General features: G+C 38.8%; 1 protein-coding gene across 2 annotated transcripts in view; it reads left to right on the top strand.

The window, feature by feature from the left end:
* The window catches only part of SYNE1 (spectrin repeat containing nuclear envelope protein 1), a 467,802-nt gene that overhangs the window by 10,372 nt on the left and 439,396 nt on the right, over positions 1–18,034 (top strand). The window lies entirely within an intron of this gene.

Genomic DNA, 18,034 nt, shown 5'->3' with positions numbered 1-18,034 from the left:
GCTTGTGAGGTGGGTCTCCCGCTTTCCTCACTGTGGGTATTTACTGGTGCTTTAACCCCAGCTTCCCAGATAGGAAAGATCTGTCTTCTTAGTGAACCTGCTTACCTGCTGGAACCTCCAAACGAGTGACCAAGATCCTAAGACGTGGAGAGTTAGTATCAGTGCCCAGGTAACTAAGACATATGCGAGGGAAAATTAAATTTCTTTTAACTTAAAACAAAATCAGAGCTGCTATTTTCAAAGGTCAAATCCGTAAGAACATCCTTTTAGAATCACTCTTCTTTCCGTGTATAGATACTGAGTAACTAATGTTTTGGGGTGTATTTATTCCCTTTCTGGGGTTTCATTGTCATTTAAGATGCACGCTTAACTAACAAAGAGCAAGGAACTTCGATAATGGCAATTTGACTTTTCTCCCTTCCTTGTTCAGCTTACAGTCATAATTGCTGGCTATTTTTCTGCTTTTAATTTTTATTTCTTGTGCTGGGAAATTCAAGCACACACAGATTCCTAAATAATTTAGCTGCTACTGTAGCAGTTCAATATTTCACCTTTGCCAATATTTGTGCTTATTTGAGCATAATGTTTTAGGCTGGGATCCTGAATTATGGATGAGCAGTCAGACTGCAATGTGGAGTTTGCTTTTAAGAATAATGAATGTTTTTGTGACTTTAATCAATTTAAATATAACCTTAAAAGCAAATACAGGACAATAGTATAATACAAGATTATTAAATAGTTATATGCACATAATTTGTACATACATCTTCTTCTTTTAAAGGCAAAGGGGATCCACTTCATAGCCAGCTTATGGAGTCATTTTGTTTTACAGTCACATCTAAGAAATGAATGGCTGAACTCTTTGGATTACACATCACGCTAACATCGTGACAATATTTTAAGGCTCTTTGTAATTTTTCATAGCACCGCTGCATAACATTTGGTTAAAACATATTTGTTGGCTGCCTTTTATTAACTATATTTTTTTATTTGAAATTACCCATATTAAGCTTTATGTATTTTTAAATTAGAATGTCAATGGTTGGTTAAAGTAAGACAGGGCGACATCAAGGCAGTTTTATAGAGCAAGTGATGAAAGACATGAAGTTATTAAAAGAACACTCAAACTAAGAAAGGAGTTGATTGAAAAAATATAATAAAAAATAATTATAAATAATAAAAACAATGTTCTTTTGGTTTGGTATCAGTAGGTATGAGAAAAGCTTGAGAAAGGGTTTGGCACCCATAGCACAGTGGTTACGGCATCAGCCACATACACAGAGGCTGGTGGGTTTTGAACCCAGCCCAGGCCAGCTAAGCAACAATGACAATTGCAACAGAAAAATAGCCGGGTGTTGTGGTGGGCACCTCTAGTCCCAGCTGCTTGGGAGGCTGAGGCAAAAGAATCATTTAAGCCCAGGAGGTTGAGGTTGCTGTTAGCTGTGATGCCACAGCACTCTACCCAGGGTGACATAGTGAGACTCAGTCTCATAAAAATAAAAAAGCTTGAGACAGGAAAAGTTTGCCATCTTGTGAAGACTGAAACTTTTATGGTGCCTTGAGAGGATAAGTTTTATACTTTGTATCTTTGTCTTCCTGATCCTTCTTAAAATCTCTTCATTCTGTTTAGACTGAAATTCCCCTCTGGATTTAATCTCTCTCCTCCTACATGACTATTGTGTGAAAAGTATCTCAAATTTACACATGATACAAAACAATGATCATTTGTTTGTATTTCGAAACATCTTAAATAAATATTTGATAAATAAATGAATAAAGTATTATCCCTGACTGAATGAGCTGAAGATCAATCAGTCAAGATGGACAAAAGCAAAGGGAGGAAGCAGCTAAATGGAGCCTACTTGACTTGCCCTCTTTCTGGAAAAAGGTGTTTATCTGAATTTTCGTTTTTAATCAAAAGTGGGTTTTGTCCGTATCAAATCACCTGAAGAACACACATCCAGCCCGAATGGGTGATGTGTCTGTTGTTTTTGTGAATGTAATGGTTTAAGTCCATTTTCCTTCCCCAAAGCTGTACCAGGCGTTCAGGTGACTTTTGAGTGTGTTGAGTGAGGCCTGTGCGTTCACTTGTGAGTGCTTTGTCCTCCAGGCCTTTCTCTTTGCCAAAGAATTTCATTCATTGTGCTTTATCCATAAAGTGCCTGGGGCCTGCAGGGTCTTCAGGGACCCAAATACCGTTCTTAAATAGAAAAAGTAAACTGCTAGATCAAAAGTAGCAAAGGTTTGCACATGCTAATGTTATGTCAACTAGTCAGATAGGAATCCTGTCAATTCAAAAATCACGTAGGTATAAATACATTTTCCAGGACATGTGGTTCCCTGCCTGTGTGGCAGGCCTCTGGGAGTAAGAGCATCTAAGGCTTACAAGTAAAACTTAAGGCATCTCAACATTTCACATTACCTTCATGTTAAATCTTTTTACTTTTTAAATTTTTCATAATGTAACGTTAAACAATGTAACAACATTACTTCCTTGACCTCGGGATTAACGTTTCAGCAGCTCGGCTCGGCTTCCATATTCCAGCTCCATCTTACATGTCCAGCGTTTTCCCCTCCAGCTCCCCTGTGTCCCCTTCTATTTTGGCCACTGCTTGCCCTGCTCTGAAGGTGCCCTCATTCTCTGTCTCCTTCTGGGGGCATCTTTAGGATGAATAAACTCAAGTCACTGCTCCTAAATTTGGACTTAACCTTCACAGCCCAATTTAAATGCAGCCTTCTTTATAAAGGCGTTATACCCTCAGAAATTCCCTCTCCTCCTCCTGAACTCTCTAGCTAGCAGTCACCTAGTGTTGCTTTGCATTGTGTTACATGTATTATGTGTCTAACCCATTTGCTCACCTGGAGTAGAAAAGCATTGAGGGCAGGAATTGGGCCAGATTCACAAATTGTCTAGCAAAGTCCACTTTGTAACATGAACACTTGGTATAAGTATTTGTTGAGCAATTACAAATAAATATTTAAAATCATATTGATTTTCAATGGTAGAGCCTGGGAAGCCTGGAAAGAGGCTATTTTTGAGGATTCAGGAGACAGGTAACAGTAGGTTAGAGTAGTTACTGAACAGTGGCTGGGGAGAGAGGTGGCCATAGGTAAGATCAAAATCATTTATTGACGAACAAGAGGTGGTATGTGAGAGAGGGAATGAAAGTTTGTCCGCTTACTTTTTAATTTGAAACAAAAGAAGACTATCGGGGCCAACAACATTGAGGAGGGAGATTAAGAGCTTATTTTGGACACGTTATTTGAATATAGTGAAACATTTTAAAAATGATTTTCATGGTAACTTGATGTTCTTGTTCATTGTTCACAATGACCTCTCGCATTAAAAACAATTCCTTCCTCTACTGATATTAATCTTTCATGTTTAGTAAACACTGGTCTCCACCCACATTAAAAAAGTTATTTACCTGGAATTATACAATTGCCCTCCGTTGCGTTGCTTCCTTTCTCCTCACATGTGTCCCCAACACTTTGAATCCTTTGATCTGTTTATTAGTTATTGTACTGTTGGCCTGTTTACTCTCTTGGGAAGAATTTTTAGATTCTTAGTACTCACCGTGGTGTTTTTTGTTGCTGTTGCTGCTGTTATTACTGTTAGTTGTTGTTAGACGTCACGAACCTCAGTGTTCATTTTGCCAAGAATTAACGCTAATCACATGCTCAGGGCCTGCATTTTCAACTCTTTTACTTTTCTGAGGGTTCTCTCATTCTATCCGATTTTGGTTGATAGAAGCTTTCATTGCTTTAATATTTAACAGAGAAATGTGGAATTCTTATAATATATTCAGAGATCTGGGAGTTCAACTAGACTGTACCCTCAATTTTGTTACAAGAGGAATCTGTCAGAACAGAATCCTGATTGCATCCCTTTTCCTATTTAAAGACCTGTAATGAGTCACCATAATGCGCAAGATGTACTCATTGTGGCAAAAAGGATCTTCCTTAGCTGACTCCTGTTAGCCTCCTTGTCTTCCTCTCTGTCCATCCTCTCTGAACTGTGCTGTTCCAGGCGCCCTGAGCCAGTTCTAGATCCCTTCAAGCTGACTTCAGCCTCACTTCTCTGTCTTTGATGTTCCCTCTACCTCTTGCCTTTCTCAAATTCCAAATCTCAGCTCAGACATGGCCCCTCTGTGAAGCCGTTCCTAGCACTCCCAGCCAGAGCAAGAGGATCCCTTAGTTGTACTTTGAACATGTTTCTATTAACGTTGAAGTATGTTTACGTCCGTCTAGAAGGGTTTATTTCTTTATCTCTGTGCTTCATTAGCATACTAGAACCTTGAAGATGGGGTGTTGTCCTTTCTAACTGTGGATACTGTAGGTGCATAGTTGATTTAATTCACATTTAGTAGGTACTCTGTTTATTCAATTGTGTATTCATGCATTTAACAAGAGTTTATTGGGCAAGTCCTCTGGACACAAATGTGACCATGATTTATAGACTTTGTATCCTCATGGAACTGTGACATGATCATTAATAAGAAATTTATAAACTGGGTGATAAATATGATGAGTAGGTATATGTTTCCTGAGTAAATAAATTTTCACAGGACAGTTATAATTAAATAAATTTTACCAAAGTGGCAGACTGTTGGATGTTCTAAATTATTTTCATGTGCTTTTTTACTCTGAAAACACCTTCCTCTTAAAAAGCACAGGTCTGTAGTTTTATAAGAGGTGGTGTGGTTGTTTAGATTGGGAGGAACTTGTAGTCATAGTTTGATGTTCTTATTTTACAGATGAAATAGCAGAGTTCTAGAGCAGTGATGTGATAAACCAAAGTCATGAGTAGACAACTGAAGGATGATTTCTGAGAGGATTGAGGGGCAAGTCAACCTTCACGTGCCAGTGTGTATTCTCTCAAAGCTGCCCTTTTCCGTAGCTGTTAATGATCCTGGCTCACTATGGATAAGAGGCAAGGCTAGCTACATAATTTTTAGGGCCCAGCACAAAATAAACAGTTGCTAAAATTAATTCATATACAGCAGGGGTTTAAAACATGTGCAGAGCCTACCAGGGACAGGGCCCTGTGCAGCTACTCAGGTCACACAGCTGTGAAGCTAGTCCTGGGAGGAGATCAAATTTCAGGGAGCACAGGACCCTGAAGACTCCAGGTCTGTCACAGTGAAGAAATCAAGGGTAGAAAAGTATGGAGGGGAAGCAAAATGTCAATGAGAGCCCTCAGCTGTTTCAAAATTGTATTTGGAATCAATCTTGTATAAAAGGAAGGCAAGTGGAGGTCTCCATTCTCCCTTGACCAGAACTCAAATCTAGTTCTGTTACCTTATTAGCCAACTTCTCTATCAGTTAACTACTCTGAGACCCCAGGAGCCTTCCTACCACTTGTAACTTTTATCTTTCTGTGCTCAAAAATAACTTGTCATAAAAGCAAATTCATGGTTATTCAGTGAGGTAAAACTTGCCTGTACATTTCTTCAAATGGGAAGATCTTTTTCAATACTAATTGTGGTAATGTCCAGTTTCCCACCAGCATCATTTAGGTCGCACTGAAAAATCATGATGAGAAACCACAAGTTACTCTTCTTATTTCTGGATATACTCATGCTAATTATGTCCCTTTAATTTTATTGTCTCTAAAATTAGTAGTACAATAATCAAATTGCTAAGAAATGTAGTACATGCCATACAAAAAGATTTGTGAAAATTTCTGTCTCTGGACTTTATCGTATTCAGTGAAGTTGTGAAAAATCCCCAAAGTGCGTTGCTCTTGTGTTTGCAGGTCAAAAGGTGTGAAAACACTGAGTTGAGAAAGAATTGCCAAGTTAGTAGATCTCATGTAGGGAAGCCAGATACTCTGAGATCATTTTCTGTCAAGTCATGATACTTTTTGATTACGTATTATTGTAGGTAGACATATATGCATAATTAAGTGGTTAAATAACAAATTCATATAAAAGATGTTTATTACAGACTAGAAATATGTATATACAAATAGCACTCTTTCCTAATAGAAACACAACTTCTATTTGATTTTGTCTTTTTAATGAAGTATCTGTTGTCTTACTTGTGTGATAAAATGGCTTCATTCCAAAATAATAACTCCTACCATCATAATAATGATCAAAAAAGAAGGAATGTTATTGCTGATGTATTTTAAAGTTCTATACATTTTCTTATCATGGTACTTGGTATTTTCAAAAAGAACAGATTCCTGATAGCATTGAGTCTTGGAACTATCTATGCATTTAGCATGATGATAACAACAGATGCATTAAATTCCATAGAAATTTATAAATATTTTAAATATGGCTAGTTCTCTTTAGAACTCTACTTTTACAATTTAATATTACTATATAAGATCTGCATTTTTTATAGTTTCCTAGGTGACACTTAATACATATAGTCAAAATGTAGGTGATTCTAAAAGAGTTACTGACTCTCGTAATTTTATTTTATTTATTTTTTGAGACAGTCTCACTATGTCACCCTGGGTAGAGTGATGTGGCATCACAACTCACAGCAACCTCAAACTCTTGGACTTAAGCGATTCTCTTGCCTCAGCCTCCCAAGTAGCTGGGACCAAAGGCACCCGCCACAATGCCCGGCTATTTTTGTTGTTGTTGTTTTAGTTGTCGTTGTTTGGCAGGCCCCGGGCCAGGTTCAAACTCGCCAGCCCTAGTGTATGTGGCCGGTGCCCTGGCCTCTGAGCTACAGGTGCTGAACCGAATCTCATAATTGTAGATGGACAAAATTGTAGAAGATCAGAGTATCTAACTCTGATTTTTAAAGATGAGCAATTGAGATTCTCAAATATTGGTAAAAAGTCATGCATTTAATTAAGGCAAAATAAAACCAGAAAGATTCTAGAGTGTCAGACCCTCTCCAGAATTATGAAATTGTGAGAACTTTCCCTTATAATAAAATGATACGCTTCTTTTAAAAACATTATCTTTGTAGCTCTGTCCTGAGCTGAAAAGCGAGACCAATGTTACTAATTTACATAAAGTTATGAACTTTATATTAGTCTATGATGAGAGCACTTATTACAAAAAGTTGGATCTGCGATGGCATAGCTAGTATCTTTTCCAACTTGGCAAGAGAAGATAAATGTTCACTAGATGTTTGTTGACTAGATTAGATTAGTAAATTCATCTTGTGCCTTTGATGAGAGAGAGAGTGAAAAATACGTATAAAGAGAGAGAAAGTGAGATCAATCTTTAGCCCATCACTTCAGTTTTTATCTGTTGCTTCAGAAGGATTGTTATAAACATTTCTGTATAGATCTTCCTTACTATAGTCAGTTAAACTAGAAAAATTAACCAGTAGGCTATAGACTGAAAAGGAAGGGCACCTTTCCCTGTGAAAACTTGGCCATACGGCTGCTTCATTCCTTTGCACTTGAGTGGTCTTTTGCTCATGAAATGCAGTAATGACTGGCCATTCGGAAGATGTTCCGTTTCTTCCACATACATAAATTGAACACCTCTGTGATCCAGATGTGGTTAAACATGAGAGATCTAACTCCGCAACTAACAGCTATGTCCTGGCCCTTAAGGAACTTTAAAGCTAATGACCAGGTTGTAACCACAATTTTGCCCTTGAAGAATTTGCAGCGCATAGCTCTAGAGGGCCAGAGGACCTTTTGGAAGTTGGTTCAGGTTTCTCCTGGGTGGGCTAGTGCCAGGCAGGCCCCAGAGGCTCTCTGTCCACTGCTGTGCTCATTCTCTGCATTGGGCCTGGGCCCTTATGCACTTTAATCCCCATGCCAGGTTTTCAGAACTAGGCCACACTCTGACAGAACTGCCAATGAGCTCACCCTTCTTGCCACGCTACATATGGGCATTGGGCATCATAGACAGCAAACTATGGATTCTTCTCTCCAAGCATCAGCCAAATCGCAGGATGTAAATGTGGAAGGACAAGTCTGATCGCTTCCTTTCTCACAGGGTATCCGTGGGGTGTTTATACCACAGACTTGTAATGTTAACATACCTTTCACTGTCCCAGGGAAAGTTGGCTTTGGTTCCATGTTCAAGACATTTATGAACAGTAAGTTAAATTCCTACTTTCCTGAACTAATTGTATTAACTTTGGCTTTGGGAAACTCTGAACTACTTGAATAGCATACTCTGCTCATTTTATTTAAAACCAAGCATTACTCTAATGAACACATATAGCTCCAAGAAGAATAATTTTTTTTTAATTAGTAAAAGCCCCGAGCCTTAATCACAACTAGAAACTATCTTCAAAGATCTGCATTTAGAAAAGTAAAATTGTATCTGCAAAGAGCCTTTTCTGCCCAGAAATCTATGGGCAAAGTTTTAACTGGAAATGGCTTTAATTGGCTAAGTTACTGATGCCTTAGAAATGAAGTTTTATAATGGAAATGTCAAACTACCTGTAAGTACAGGCCAACAGACTGAAGTGCCTTTCTTCTTGGCAAAGTCGCCTTACAATCAGCCTCACATTACCGTGAGCTTTTGTATGATTGATAAAGATAACTATTTTCCTGTTGCCCAGAATAGCTTCTGATGTAGGTCAGATTATTGATGTGGAACATTAGACACTCCCACTGCATTTCAAGGACAATCAGTACTTTGAAGCACCAAGTAGCTTTTGTTTCTGTTTTCAGGAAGGAAACATGAGTTAATAGTTAACTGTTTAATAATTTAATGTAGAAAATGAGATACCAAGAAAAGATAGAGATTTCATCATTCTTTGTACAGATGAGAAATAAGTCCAAGTGGAAAACTGGCAATGTTTTTGTATTTTAGGCAAAATTCTTCTGTATAAACTATAGTGACTGTTTTTTAGAATTCTATTAATGGCATTAATCAATACACTTACTAGATAGGTTTCTGACTTTTTTTCAAAATTAAAATTGGTTAATTTTCACAGATTAAAGAGTAAAGCAAGTTTCTTAAAATTCACCCAACATAGAAAAGAATAAAGAAAAAAGTGGTAATTCCTTGTCAATACCACTATGTAGATGGATCTAGATCAGATAGATGGACAGAGAGACAGACAGGTGTAAGAACTTTGGTGGATCGTCTTCCCTGGGCTTTTCAATGTATGCACATGTAAGTTAGAAAAAATGAATTTATATTCCTTGACAACCGTTTATAACAAAGAAAAAATGAATTTACACTATGAATGCTGCTTTGTAATTTGTGAGATACTTTTTTATGTACACATCTTTACACATCGATAAACATAAAGTTATATCACCATTGAATGGTTGAATAATATTACATTTTGTATATGTACCATTGTTGATTTAACTCTGCCTATATCATATCCAGTTTTTCACTGTTACAAAAAAGATTGATCATCTTTTAACAAACAATGCTTTTTCTAAGTATAAACTGGGTAGAATTTTATTTTAAGAAACACAGACTTTTTATGCTTTGTAAAAGTCAGTTTTATAATGAACAAGTTTCCAAGATTGTCAAAGTTTAATGAGGATTATATCAGAGACTTAAAAATTGAAAATGTTTGCATAAGTTTCCTGTTACTAAGGAATATTTGCAGATGAAGTCTCCACTACTTTTGTTCAAATACAGTCAAATTACCTAGCCCAGAAACAGAATAATTCTGGATGGGAAGTTCTGAAAGGAAATTTATGCCAGGAGCTGATGTTTGGTTCCCTTTGATCACACTCATCTCCTTGTAGCTAAGGACAGAGCCATCAGTAGCATTTTCACTTTAATGTCACAAACATAATTCTGAAAAATAACAACCGCCTGTGATGTGAGAAAGCAAAATTTTCATCATGACGTTAAGAATATAGCACCGAAACCAAGGATATGGGCCAAAAAATCTTCCTTGACTCCAACATAATACATAAGAAATTGATTTTGGACTTTAATTTTCCTATTCCTTGTATCAGGCAGATGACCGTCTTGGCTCTCAGCCTCATCAGCTTGTGCTTGAGCCGGAGTCAGTTGTGAAAAATCTCCTTATTTATTTATTTATTTTTGTTTAGAATTCATTGAGGGTACAAAGAATTAGATTACCCTGATTGCTAAAGTCCCTCTTATACTTGTGTCCCACCCCCACGAGGTGTGCCCTACAGGGTGACCCCTACCCTGTCCCTTGTATTAGCTCATCTACTGCCTTCATGTGAAGAGTTGAGTACATTGGACTCTTGCTTCAGTTGTCAGAAGTCTTGAAGGAACAGGTACCAAGACAATAAAGTCCTGCCTCACGTTCCTGGCAATGATGGTTTCACCCGCAGACTAGTTATTTTAGTCTGAAATACGCAGACCCTCTGCCCCGGCTGGCCGCCTTGGAGCTTCTCCGTCCTGGCTACCTCATGGCCCCTCCTCCTGGTTCCGTTCTCATCTCACAGGTACAACCTCCTGGTCTTCGAGTTGCTCCCGAGGGAGGGCTTGGCATCCGAGCCAGCCTCACAGTAGGACTTACTCCTTTTCCCTCTCCTCCTGCCTTAGAAAGGAGCATATGCCCCTTTGCCATTTTTAAAGTTACCCGACTCTCTCTCTCCTCCCTGTGTCCCTTCACATTGTCTTCCCTCTGGGAGTGTCTGTGCCCCTATAAGGCCACCAGTGATATTGTATTAGGGCCAGCCCTGAGGAGCTTACGTTAATGTATCTCCGTAAAGACCTTATCTCCAAATTAGGTCATAATCCGAGGTTCTGGGGGGTTCAACATGTAACTTCTTGGGGGACATGACACAATCTAACCCATGTCAATACTAACTCTTTCCCAAGCTGAGGGCTGAGGGAGTGGGATGGGGGTAAAGAGAAGAGAGAAGATGTCCTGAGCAACTTACCTCTAAGTGGCTGAGCACCAGGCTTTGGCATAAATAGAAGGAGAGCAAGCGCTGGACCAAAGTGAGCGGGACTGAGGAGCAGGACGATCCAGGCCCGGAGTGCCTGATCTGGGCGGGCACCTGAGAGTGGCCAGGTGAGCCTGTTGATTTCCAAAGCCTGTGTAGCTTTCACACTCGACTGTTGCTGACTGTAAGGGGCTGGTGGCACTGTTCTCTCACTCCTATTCAGATATTCTCATTTCATCACTGCCCGGATCTCTCATATGGTGCTTAAAGTCCATTCAGATTACAACTCCCGTTAGATTCCCGGCATCTTCCTGATTGTTTATCTTTCCTGTGGGTGTTCAGGTGCTCTGTCTGCCGAGGGCCTGACCTTCGTTTTTTCTCTGTATCTGTTCAGTGGGGCAGTGTACTGCCTGGACTCCTTGTCTTTTGGGAAAGTGAGGCATTTACACGTTTACCCATCCTGATGAGTGCCATTGAGTGCATTGTGCAGGCTTTCATTTGTCCCCTTTGCTGCCACTAGGCATGTCAAAGCACGGATGGTTAAATATTGGCCTCAGCCTGTCATTTCCTCTCCTTAGGTTGGCCTACAAGGCATTCATTAACCCCTTGACATAGGGACCCAGTTAGGTGGACCGCAATTTCTTTGATTAACTTAACCTGTTCCTAGCTAGGTCTGCTATGGCTTATGTTCTTGACAAAGGTCACATCGTCTATATGTCTCATCTCCCAATAATCAGCAAATGCTTGTTGTCTACTTATTTTTAGGCATTTAATTCAGTGTTGAACTTCTCCCAAGTTTATGCTTTTGATATGAACGGCTGCTCCCTCACTTGGTATAAGTCATAGCATGTTCACTGTACTTGCTTACATGCCCAAGGGAAGGCTTCCTCGGTTACGACCACCTGGTAACAATAATGTCATTCCCAAATTCTGTTTAGCATCGTCTTAGATTTGAAGAGTAATCTTTCCCAATTATCGGATTTTAAGTTTGCAACTTTAAGACTCCATACATAAATGGGAAGGCTTAGAACATTGTTTCCATCAAGAAAAGATGAGAACTGTTTGTTAGAACCTTTGCTGGACATTTAGTTACATATTGAAATATCATTTTTTACTTGTAAGAAAGAGTTTTTAATTTCACGGTGCATAAATTTGTATTCTGAATTGCTGAGAACTTTCCAGATTATATCTTTCTTAATATATTATGTAAAATAAAGGACCATCTAGGGCTTCCTCCAATGAGCCCTGTTCCTTCCCATCTCTTAAATTCTCTGAACATTAAGGAGAATTTAGACTGCCTGAAGCAAAGTCCTGAAGAAAGAGGGACCTGCACCCAGAGGTTGGAGCTAATGAACTTCTGATTGCCCTGATTGTAAATTATTCAGAAAAAAACAGAGGCAGATTTTCAGCAGATCCATTTGTTTCTTCTTTTGGATTATTTGCCAGCAAACAAATAAATACTACCACAGGAGAAAAAGTTACCATAGCTTCTATCTGGTCACAACCAGTCAAAAAAAATATGCATTAATTCTGAAATATAAGATAAAGGAGAAGACACTTTTGAGTTTTTCATAGGAAATTTTTTTTAACACAAGTATCACCATTTACCAGCCACTTGAATAAAAATTCTTGTTTGGATTGTACATTTTATGCCCTTGTATCTAAAAGAAAGCTCTGCAGAGCTGAGATTTGTTTGGACTCTCTGTCCTTTCTCACCTGCGTGGTGACAGCTGTTCCTTGTACCCTCTTGCCATCTGTTGTCTTGTTTTGTCACCTCTTCTAAGGTCTATGCGACATCAGAGCTGTTGTCTTGTAAATTATTCATCTTTGCTAATATATGTGGAGTCAAGGACTTGCCAACTGCTACCACATTTAACGTAACAGTCAGTCTGGACTAATCTGTGTGTTACTGGGCTTTGCTTCTTCTTGCTCATACTAAAAGAGACACATTTCAAATAAATTCCTGAATCTCTCCAAGTCCCGTGTTATTGTTTGATTCAGCTCAAGTAGTACTTGTCATTGTCCAAGCAGTTCTTGCGTCTTTACTAACCTCGTCTTGTACTTCTTACCGACGAGAGATCATTCCTTCATCCATTGACTTGCAGAAGCACCTTATCAGAGGGCTTGTGTCTGACCTTCAGTGCTGCAGAACACTAAGTGGGGGATCTTAGGTGTGCCGTGAAAATGTATAAAGATTGTTAATTACATTATTTTTGAAAGAAGCTCAAAGCACAGTAAATATATTCTTTTTAAAAAAAAATTTTTTTTTGATCAACATAATTTAAGTGCACTGGGGAAATTGAACCATAGATTCAAGTGTGCTGTGAGATTAAAAAAAAAGTTGAAAAACACACTGTTGGATATGTGCACAATTGGCTACATCCCATTGCTTTTGTAGGGTAAGTAGACAATAGAAGACAGAGGGGGGCAAATAAAATAGTGTCCCTGAATACACTTGACTCAAATGAACTCAGCCAGTGGATTTTAATTCTTTTTTTTTAATTTTTTAAGTTTTTTCATATACGTGTGTTAATTAGGTTTCCATTTTTTTTGCCTTCACAAAATTAGAAAGACTTGAAATTTAATAACAATAACAATGTTTAAGATAAGGACTAGAAACAAAAACCTCGTAAAGAAGGAACAAACATAAATACATACAGAAAAGGAATTAGACAATTGGTACATCGAAATATTAAGCGATAATAATAATAATGCAAAGAAAGTAATATTCACATTACTTCACATAGATTGGCAGAGGACATTTTGTTATACAAATGATCACCTTTATAATCTGTAGTTCGGCCATACTTACCAAAGGAATTCACCAAGACTCATGCAACTTTTTAGGTTATTCATATTTATTCAAAAATTAAGAGAAAAACTCTGATGTATCTGGCTCTGGTTGATAGATCATGTCTGGAGCATTAATACTAAGAATTTATTGTTCTTTTTTATTATTCCTTTGGGAACCAAAGACATTTCTAGTTCTTTGATGTGATACTGTCACCTACATTGAATTGCTCAGCATGTCAAGGAGGGAAGTGGAAGGAGTTCTGGAAAGCCCTGTGTGTATGTGATAACCTAATGCCATCAGATAAGTAGATCCTAATAAAACTGCACAAAAAGTGTTCTTCCTCTGTATTCCAAGCACTTGTTAGCACAGCCTACAGTGATGTTTTCCTTGGCAGGCTTGTATAGCCATGATTAGCCAGTGGGTTGTCCAGTCTAAAATTGGTGACAATTTGAGAGACTCACAAGGGGCTAGATTTCATGCTCTAAATAAATTCTGGATAACAAATTTTCTCTCCCTTGAGTTTCTATTATTGAAATTATTAAAGAAACAGCAAATTTTCTTGGATTGAATTGTTTATTTACCTTACCTGAAGGGCAAGAATTTAATCCAGATGTTTGTTCTGATTATTGTGGAAATCTCAGGAGAGCCTATAATCTGTTACACAAGAGGATGACATTACTTGAATTTGTTCATTATTCTGCTTTTCTCTATGACAAGAATGAACCACACCAAAATATCTAAATTAAGAGGGAAAAAACTAGTTGTATGAAAAAACACTATATATTTTTTTGAGACACAGTCTCAAGCTGTCACCCTGGATAGTGCTATGATGTCATAACTCACAGCAACCTCAAACTCTTGGGCTCAAACGATTCTCTTGCCTCAGCCTCCCAAGTGGCTGGGACTACAGGCACCCACCACAACGCCCAGCTATTTTTTGTTGTTGTTGTTGCAGTTGTCATTGTTTTAGCTGTCCTGGGCCAGGTTCGAACCCACCAGCTTTGATGTATGTGGTTGGCGCCCTACCCACTGAGCTACAGGCACTGCCAAAAATAACACTTGTGTCATAAAATATTCTTATTGGTCATTATATTACCTGCCAGATAATTCAATATGTGACTGTATGTATATTTGTATATTACTGACATGCAGTCTCCCTGATTCCCTTTATGCCTAAGAAGAGGAAATTTACCCAGATTCTTAGAGGCTGTGATGAGTAATGCCATACCGTCCCTTCTTCCTGCACTCTACAGATGGAATGCTTTCAGTTAACCTTGCAAATGAAGAGTAGTCCACGTTTGCGTGACACTATTCTGGAACTCCTGAAGCTGAAATGATATTTATTATGAGAGATATTGCTAAGAGACTGTTGAGTTTATGAAAAACTGAAATATATGACTTAATTACATCACATAGAGAAGAATGATTTTAATGGCTTAATGCACATATTTAGGTTCTGAATCTGAATATCCAAGCTGGAGCTTTTTCCCCCTTCAGGAAATATTTCCTTTCGTTCTTTTCTCTGACCTTGTTTAAGCACAATAAGAGGACAGTGTATTTGTTACCATCAAGGACGTGATTCTGCTACTGAATTTGACGGAGCTCATGAATCAACTCCTAGTCTCTGAAAAATAAAGACAATGTATATTTTTCCATACATGTACGTGTACATGTATGTGTGTGTGTTTAGGAATCATTGTCATACAATACCTTTTGTGTATACTCAATACCGTAGTTACCATAAAGAAAAAGGATGCCTTTCTAGAATAGAAAAACTTTCCGTTTAACTATACTACCTAGTTAAACATGTATTTTAAGCTTTTTTCTTATGAACATATTCATAATAACTACAACAAATGAAGGCATTCCTTATGTGTAGCTATTTTCTCATTATTCATGCACCCTATAATTGGATACTAGTCAGCATGATCTCTGGAGTTCATGCTCACTCATTCAGAGCACAGCAGGTATCTGGACTACTGATTAAATCCATTTCAATAGCTATTTATCTTACACTGACTAAATCATGTGAATTTTTTAAGGCAGAAAGTTTGAGGCAAGGAGGAAAGTGCTTTGGTTAGTTTTAGTTACTGTAAGATGCATATCTATTTAATGCTTAAAAATAAATTTTCTACATATGCTTGATGGGAAAACATCATGTTGTTCAATACTCAAATGTCTGTTGGTTACTAAAGTATGTAGTGCCTCCCTGTGCCTGTAAATGAAAGCCACAATTTCACATGCAGTTTAACAAAAATCTTGTTTGTCATTAAAGAAATACCTACGATTTAAGGAGAGGCTAAGAATGGTTTGATTGAATTTTATTTTGTCTACCATTTGATGCCCACATTTTCCCCAGACATAAGGAAGCACTCATGTTCCTGGCACAAAGGATAAACAGCATTTGCTATGCCATTTTCTGTGCCTTTAGAGAGAACTGGTCCCTTTGTGACATAAGCCAAGTGCTCTAGTAAGCTAGAAAGTCTATTATGCCAAATTTATTTCAAGCTGTCAAAGTCAACAGGAAGGGAAGATAATAGGAAGGAAGATCTCTTTTCAATTATTTTTTTCCAGTGTTATTTTGTAAACACCATCGTGAGCACAGTATGAATGAAACGGTCCTGTGAAAGTCATGTGTCCCACATCTTTTCCCTTCACTCCACTTACATGTGACACTTACTCTGAACTGAGTGCCTAAGTGGACATCAGGGCAGTCACCACGTGTAGGCGAAAGCGTAAGGAAAGGAGAACCAAGTCAGAACTATAACCACAACATTTTTAAAATGAGAAAATAATTTAAAAAAACAACAACACCTCAACACGCAATTGGCTTTTAAGTGTATACTGGCAATTATCCTTCACTGAGAATTACTTAGCAAATTCCAGCCAAGAGCTTATCCTTCACTGAGAATAACTTAGCAAATTCCAGCCAAGAGCTTATATCAGAAGAGGCTTTTTTTCTTTTTCTTTTTTTTAATTGTTGAGGGTTCATTTAGGGTACAGGAAACCAGGTTACACTAATTGCATTTGTTAGGTAAAGTTCCTCTTACAATCGTGTCTTGCCCCCAAAAGGTGCGGCACACACCAAGGCCCCACCCTCTCTTTCTCTCTCTGCTCTCTCCTTCCCCCACCCCCACCGTGTCCTTAATTGTCCTCGGCTTTTTTTTTTTTTTTTTAGTTGCCCTTTGGGTCAGGCACACTCTTTGGGGAGAGAAGCACAAGGAATAGGCGAGGAGCCTGCTGGATCAACCTCAGCCCTCAGCCCTTGGCCCTCGCCTGTGATGACCCTGATTTGGGCAGCTGATGTAAGGCCAGGGTCCTTGACTGGCTGCTCAGGATGGAGGATGCTTGAGCATAAAGGCACAGAATTTCAGAGCAGGACAGGAATGTAAAGATCCTGGACCTAACAGCCACATCTTACAGCTGCAGCAACTGTGACCTTGAAGTTCACTGCTTTGTCAAAGCTCTGGGTTAGCTGCTGCCTTTACATCCCCCACGCCCCGTTTATTGTGTATCCAGAGTTCCCAGTAGGGGCAGATGTAGAGAGACAACTACATTTTCCCACAACAGCTCCGTTAACAGATTTCTCTTCCAGTGTTTCCAAATTCAGGAAAGAATATATAGTTTCTGGCAAGACAATTTGGAAGAGCTAGTGGCAACATTTTAAAGTATTATGATTGAAAAAAAACAGACATTGCTCATTTGTTCATTCACCAACTATTTGATAAACTTCTTGAGATAGGGTTGTCAGCAAAGGCATGTTAAGAGTTGACGTTTCATCAGAGACCTGTATGAGAAGGGAGGAGCCTTGAAACAGGGGAGGACATTCCAGGCCGAATAAACAACAAATGTAAAGCTCTGTGGAACCAAATTAACCAGCGTGTCTGGAGCTTGGAGTACGAGGCACAGAATCCAGTGTTGTGCTTTAGAAACATTCACATCCAGTGTTGAGAAATCAGGTTTATTGAACAGGCTGGGGCTGAGAGGAGTGTTCAGACCTGCGATTCAGGAGCATGTCAAGGACATTTGTCGGGGTGCGATCTACTGAAGAAAGAATGCGGAAGGAAGTGGCCATTGCTTCTTCCTACGTCCTCTTCAATATTTAGAGTTCAGAAAGAGGAGAGGAGACAGCAAGGGAGCCTGAAAAGGAGCAGTGAAAAAAACAAAAATGCAAACAAATAACAGGAGAAAGAGATGACTTGGTATCTAAGCAAATAGAGTTTTAAGAATGAGGGTGCAACTGGGAAAGCTGACGAGCCATGAGGTCCTGTCATGTGAAAACTGAGGACTAAGCGTGGAACGTGTCCAGTAGACGTGTGGCTCTGATGACAAGCGTGCTGTCATTAAAGGAGTCAGGTAGACACGTGGCTTTGATGATCAGCCTGCTGTCATTAAAGGAGTGAGGACGAAAGTCTGATTGGAGTAGAACCAAGAGAGACCGGGTAGTGAGAAAGTCAAGACTG

The sequence above is a fragment of the Nycticebus coucang genome, chromosome 5 (genome assembly GCF_027406575.1).
Source record: "Nycticebus coucang isolate mNycCou1 chromosome 5, mNycCou1.pri, whole genome shotgun sequence".
Classification (NCBI taxonomy): Eukaryota; Metazoa; Chordata; class Mammalia; order Primates; family Lorisidae; genus Nycticebus; species Nycticebus coucang.
This window is presented reverse-complemented; position numbering and strand designations above follow the sequence as displayed.